This window comes from Osmerus eperlanus, chromosome 18 (assembly GCF_963692335.1).
Source record: "Osmerus eperlanus chromosome 18, fOsmEpe2.1, whole genome shotgun sequence".
NCBI classification, from domain to species: Eukaryota; Metazoa; Chordata; class Actinopteri; order Osmeriformes; family Osmeridae; genus Osmerus; species Osmerus eperlanus.
The window spans coordinates 9,132,803-9,139,371 of NC_085035.1; positions in this window are offsets into that span (position 1 = coordinate 9,132,803).

Consider the following 6,569-nt stretch of genomic DNA (forward strand, 5'->3'; position numbering starts at 1 on the left):
CACCATAAACAACAAGGGATGAGGCACCCCATTGCATTTTTTCATGCAGCAATCTGTTTAGCGTGTTTTCTTTATAGCAATAATTACAACCATCTATCGAGAACACTCATGTTGAAAATAACGCAGCAACATATTTCTGCAAGGTTGGTTAGAATCCTATAAAATCAAAATTATAATGCATACAGACAGAAATTGATAAATCAATGATATGTATAGAAGACAATTACGTATACCATACCTTTGTCTAAGTGAAATACAAACACCTGGATTACATTTGCATGTGGATTGTTGAAAAGACAAGTTAAATGCAGGTTCAACTAGTGCACATTGCCAGTGATGCACTCCACTAAGATGTTAGTGAAACATACAAATACAGATTCCTGGAACTATTGATAAATAGTGCACAGTGCCTGTGATGAAGTAGGTGACACACTAACACAGATCCCTGGAACTATTTATAGGGTACAGTGCCCGTAAAGCAGTCGGGTGAGTAAGCTGTCGGTGACGCAAACATATTTCTGGAATTATAGATAGTGCATTGCCTAAGATGCAGCTGGTGATGACAGTTATTCTCAGTGGCTTTGGTACCTACATTTCTCATATCACAATTTTAATTCTCAAAAATACATGTTCAATCTCCACATCATATAGTCACTTATGCAAATCATAAAAACAATTTCTCATTGTTTTAAACATATTGCCAATGCTCTGGTACATTCATGCAAATGATGATGTAACCTACAATTGTCTGCTGTTTCCAACGTGATCAATTGCTTATGTTATGTTGATCAAAATGTGTTATATTGGTTCTCTGTTAAATTGTCTTACCCCACAAACATCTAGTTCATTACATAAGTCATTACATGCATAAATCCACTCAATATCCACTTACAGCGCTGACAGCCGGTCACATGACCCCCTAGTCTTCAGACAGGGACATTGTTACTGCCACATAATGATCACTTCTAGTAAACGTGTTATATAAGCCAGTTTTCCAAAAATACATTTCAAGCTCATTTATGTTTTTGGGGGCAATTCCAGCTAAGACACTGCCATTGACAACGTTGATAGATATAGGTTAGAACAATTTTTACATAGGATTGTTCATTTTGATTTTGACCGTGGCTACTCTTCCTAGAAGTGCGCGCCCAGCCAAGATGTCTCACAAGGCACAATGCACAATCCTCAATGAGGTAAAACATTTAAATAAACACGAGTAACAGCTTAAGGCTTGAAGACATCATTGGAACTAGCAAACATCCAAGTTTATGAGTCTACCATACATAAGTCTTTGAACAGGCAGTGTCCATGGCAGTCCATGACACTACTGAGGTGCACTCCCAAGAAACATTGCTGTGCGCTTGAAGTTTGCCAAAGAGCACCATGGCAAACCGCAACACTACTGGGAAAATGTTTGTGACTGATGGGGGGGGGGGGGAGGTTTCATTGTTTGAGAAGAATACTCAGCACTATGTATGGTGCAAAAAGGGCACAGCTTACCAACATCAAAAGATCATCCCAGCGGTGATGTATGGTGAAGGGAACATCATGATTTGGGTCATCATGATTTGGGCATCTTGGTTTGCTGCCTCAGGGCCTGTATCACTTGCCATCATCGAGGGGGAAGTTAATTCCCAATTTACCAAAATATCCTACAGGACAATGTCAGGGTGGCTGTCTGCCAGATGAAGCTTAGAAGTTTGGTGATTCAGCAGGACAATGACCCGAAGCATCAAAGTAAATCCACCACAGACTGGCTTCAGAAAAAGAAAATACGCCATTTGGAGTCGCCCAGTCAGAGCCCAGACCTTAAAGGTCCCATGGAATGAAAATGTCACTTTGAGGTTTTTTAACATTACAGTTTTTTTCAAATGCTTACACACAAATTCCTTACTTTTCACACAATTTCTGAAACCTGACACTCAAACACCAGAACCACACCTCAAATCTGCAAAACCATACGCACATTTTGGGCCTTTGACTACATTTTCAATTTCATAAAACACTTTTTGCAAAACACAACACATAATTCTCCACGTAACACACAAAATTCTAACAGGAAGCATCTTGATTTCCTTTTTCAAACACAACCAATCACAATGGCACACTAATTCATCAGTGCCTCACACTAACTCCTCACATGTGCAAACACTCATTGCTTTACTCAACACCAACCAATCATGGCTTTAGAATAGGCCTATAAATAGCCTAATTTGAGTTGATTTACAGTGGTGGGTATAATTTGAACCTTTACTGTAGAAAATATAACAGGTATATAACAATATACTGTAATATACACATGTTCTAATGTACACATACAGTTTTTTCCAATTGCTTACAGTTTTTTTGGATTGCTTAAGCACGATTTTCAAAACAGGACCCGTGTTTTCAAAACACTCAACCACACACCCAATTAGCAAAACACTACAGATCCTTTGCATAATTAAACACTCTTGTAAAAACTATACACTTTTGTTTAAAAACCACACTTTGTTACCATATGAAACACACACGTTTCACATTACTATACTCTGTTTGCACGAGTTACACTCTTCTGTGATAAACCTAAAACACTTTTAGCACTTCTACTTCCCTATGATTAGAACTCTCTGAAGAACAGTGTCAGGCAAAATTGTGTAGTTCAGTGTAGATGTAGTATACATATTACAGTACAGTAAAAGATTATGAGACAGTATGCAAGATCACACTGCTAAAGTGAATACATACCTCTGCATAATCATGCCGCAGTCGTTTCACCCTTTCAGAATTGCGCTCGAAAGGCACTCGATAAATTAGCTTCATTTGAATATGTTGTTTTTTTTAGGATGCGTGCCAGTGTTGATGTTGAGACCCGATGGATATCGTTGAAACTGGCGTGGTCATTGACAATGTTAGTTCGGAGCTGATTGAGTGTTATAGCATTGTTGGCCAAAACCATGTTTACTATCTCCCTCTCTTGCTGTTCTGTGAACATAGGAGGCCTTCCCCCTTGTCGTTCCTGACCCTCAATCCTATGTAGAAAAAAAAAACAGCATACAATAGTACAGTAATTTCACAGTAAAAGGTAACAGAAGTGCTGATAGTGCATAGAATACAGTACTGTAAGCAGTTACTGAAACCGTGCAGATGTGTTTGATATGATGATATTTTTACAATACCTATTTTCCAGTCGAAATGTTCTTATCACACTTGCCACTGTGTATCGGCTTAGATTTGGCTGTACTCGCAGTCCAGCCTCCCTCAGCGTCAGGCCATGGTTGACAACGTGGTCAACCAGTGTTGCGCGGATCTCATTTGTCAGATTTGGTCCTCTTTGAGCACCTTCTTGTCTTCCTCTTCCTCTACCTCTACCTCCAGCATGGCCTCCATCTCTTCCTCTTCCTCTGTTGATTCCTCTTCCTCCCCTTCTTCCTCCTCCTTGTCCTCCTCCTCGTTCTCCTCCCCGTCTTACTCTTTCTCTGACTCTTTCCATTGTGCTTGAAAACCGATGAACTCACCTGCTGCTTTTTATAGTGCTTACACACCTGATTGGTGTGTCTACAATTAAGCAAACAAGTGTTTGCACACCTGATGACTGTGTTGACCAATTGGTTGGAAGGTGCGGTAATTTGACAGTCAGTGCTTTGGTATTGCAAGGAAGTGACTTCATGATAGATTTTTGTGTGTAATGTATGTTAAGTGTGTTTTGCAAATCACTGTGTGTAGAGTTTTGCAACAAGTGTGAGGTTGACAATGTGCTTATAGTTGTGCAAATATGGGCTGATGTTTTGCTTCTTGAGTGTAAGGTTTTGCTAATAGTGTACTACTTTTAATTTTAGTGTGTAAGCTATCCAAATAAACTGTAAGCACAGTTAGTAAGTAAGTAGTCTATAAACACACCAAATACATTTGTGGAGACAAAAGAAAGAATACAGCAAATGAAATACAGTACATTATTTCAATCATGGACTGCAGTGAATATGTACTAAAAAAGTACTGATGTAGTGCTGTAGCTGTAGCTACATGTAGCTACATTTTACTGTACTGTAGACAGTAGAGAATAGTAGTTTTCACCTATGCTCTTGTCGAAATGTCCAAATTACTGTTGCAACAGTATATCTTCTGAGGTTGGGCTGAACTCTCTGTCCAGCCTCTCTCAATGTTGCCCCATGGTTCACAACATGGTCAACCAATGTTCAATGTTGTTTGAATTTCATTAGATACTGTAAATTTGTCCCTATTCTTCCACGGCCTCCAGGTCTACCTTTCCCTCTCCCTACCACTCTTCCTCCACGGGCTCCCCTTCTCATCCTCCTGAATGTTTAATGAAGCATTGTTCAATAAAGACACAATAAGTTAGAATTGTTTGTATGTTATCAGCTTAAGCACATTGTGTTTGTCTATTGTTGTGACTTAGATGAGGATCAGATCACAGTTTATGGCAAAATACTTCAGAAAAACTGTTAATTCCAAGGGTTTCACATACTTTTTCTTGCCACTGTAGTTATTAATTTGTAGCCCTTATCCAAAGTGAGTTTTTTCCTACTTCCAACTGGTTCTCATTAAGTGTAAGCTTGATCTTATAATACTTAGAGGCAGCGCATGTCTGCAGGGCTAATTTGTGGCGAGCACTAAAACTGTGAGGGATTGCGTTGAGCAGCAGGTGTAAATAATATTGTTGTCAGTGCAGAGCTGGTATTACCCTGGTGTTTATTCTATCGAGTGCTTCAGAGGCAGGTGGTGAGGTTCTGTTGTGCAGGAGCAGGTGGTAGCTAGTCATGCACACACAGTCACTGATTTCATTTTGATGCTGTGTATGGGCCAGGACTTTGAAATAGAAAAGCGGAGGGCTAGTGCCTGGAGCTAAATTGACTTGGTAGGGAAACTGACATATTGTGAGGATACTTACATATACAGAATACTTTTGTGCCCTCTGGATGGCTGTGGGAGGGTGCACATCATGGTGCCTGTCCTTTATTTCCTGATCAGTACTAATTCCAAAAAGTTGAGTACTTTAGTAAAACATCAGATTTTGTCATAGAGGCACATTTTAAGTAGGCTAAATAGAAAAATACACCTGTTTCTAGAATTCTGAAAACGTAAACCATCCTTTCTGGCAATCTTTTTTTTTCTTTTATGACAGACCTATGCAGTGTCCAGGTGTGAAATCTCCTTTGCTTACGTAATCCAATATACCAATATATTGGTATAATAGACCAAGCATCTTGAGGATGACTCAAGCCCTTTTATTATTTTTAGCCAACTTTTCATTGCCAATTTAGACCGAATTTGAATGAAACAAAAGCATACAAGGCACATCAATCAATATGGGCATTGATGTGTCAAGAACATAGGCAGGGTTGGTTCTGTGATGGAAAGAAGAAGACAACAGTACACTTTCTTGCATGTTAGCCAGAGGGAAGGGACAGAGGGAAGTCATGAATTAACGTTTTTTATGTTATTTTTGTGTCAAACTGCATTATGTCTCATCAAGCAGGAGAGATTGTTTACATGTCTGAATCTGTTATAAATATTAATGTCTCAGATTGACGGTAGGGCACTCTTCAGTATTTTAAAGAAAACACAAGTATTTAAGTATGCACCTCATTTCTCACTAGCCTCATTTCAGTTAAAATAACACTAGTTAAAATACCAGACCGGGATTTACATGTCATTTGTTTGTTCATTTACATTTGTGGTGTTGCATCAACACATCATTCTCATTTTGATTGAATTTTACTACTGCCAATTTTGCTTTGTGCCTTGATGAATTAATACTTCATGTAGTGTGCTAAACAGTTTTGATGCGTGACAGGGTTTATAAACCATGGACACATTTTTACTGACACCTATGGATGGCAGCACAGCTAGTCCTTGTCACCTTGTCTATAAAGTATGTAAACAAATCTGCCAGATTTTGCACAAGGCAAATATGCTTATTTCAAAGCATGTTTACATTTACATTTAGTCATTTAGCAGACGCTCTTATCCAGAGCGACTTACAGTAAGTACAGGGACATTCCCCCGAGGTAAGCAGGGTGAAGTGCCTTGCCCAAGGACACAACGTCATATGGCACAGCCGGGAATCGAACTTGCAACCTTCTTATTACTAGCCACCTGAGTTCTCCTACTCCACTACATTATCATGTCAGAGCTAAACACGTTGTGAGTAAATGGTGACAGATGTCAGCCTCTCATGAGTGGAGTATGTTTTTTATGATTTTAGTACAGTTCAAACCATGCCTGCTGCAGAGCTTACGTTACAAAGTTCACGGGATGTTTGCTTGTGAAGTCTCCCAGGTTGCGTTGTCATTCTTAGTCAGAGAAGGAGTCTTGCTATCTCACTCCTTGAACACATGTCACTAGTGTCATTGTGCATACTTATTTTAAATATATACAGAAATAACAGTTGTAAAATGGCAGTAAAAACACATGGCACCTCACAATTTTCACAGAAATTGTACTCTCTGTAGTTATTAATTATTATACATGTACAGAGACAAGAAAAAGTATGTGAACCCCTTGGAACACTTAAACAAACACTGCTCCTAAAATGCTAGCAAGGGGTGGTTTGAGTGGGCTGGTATTTA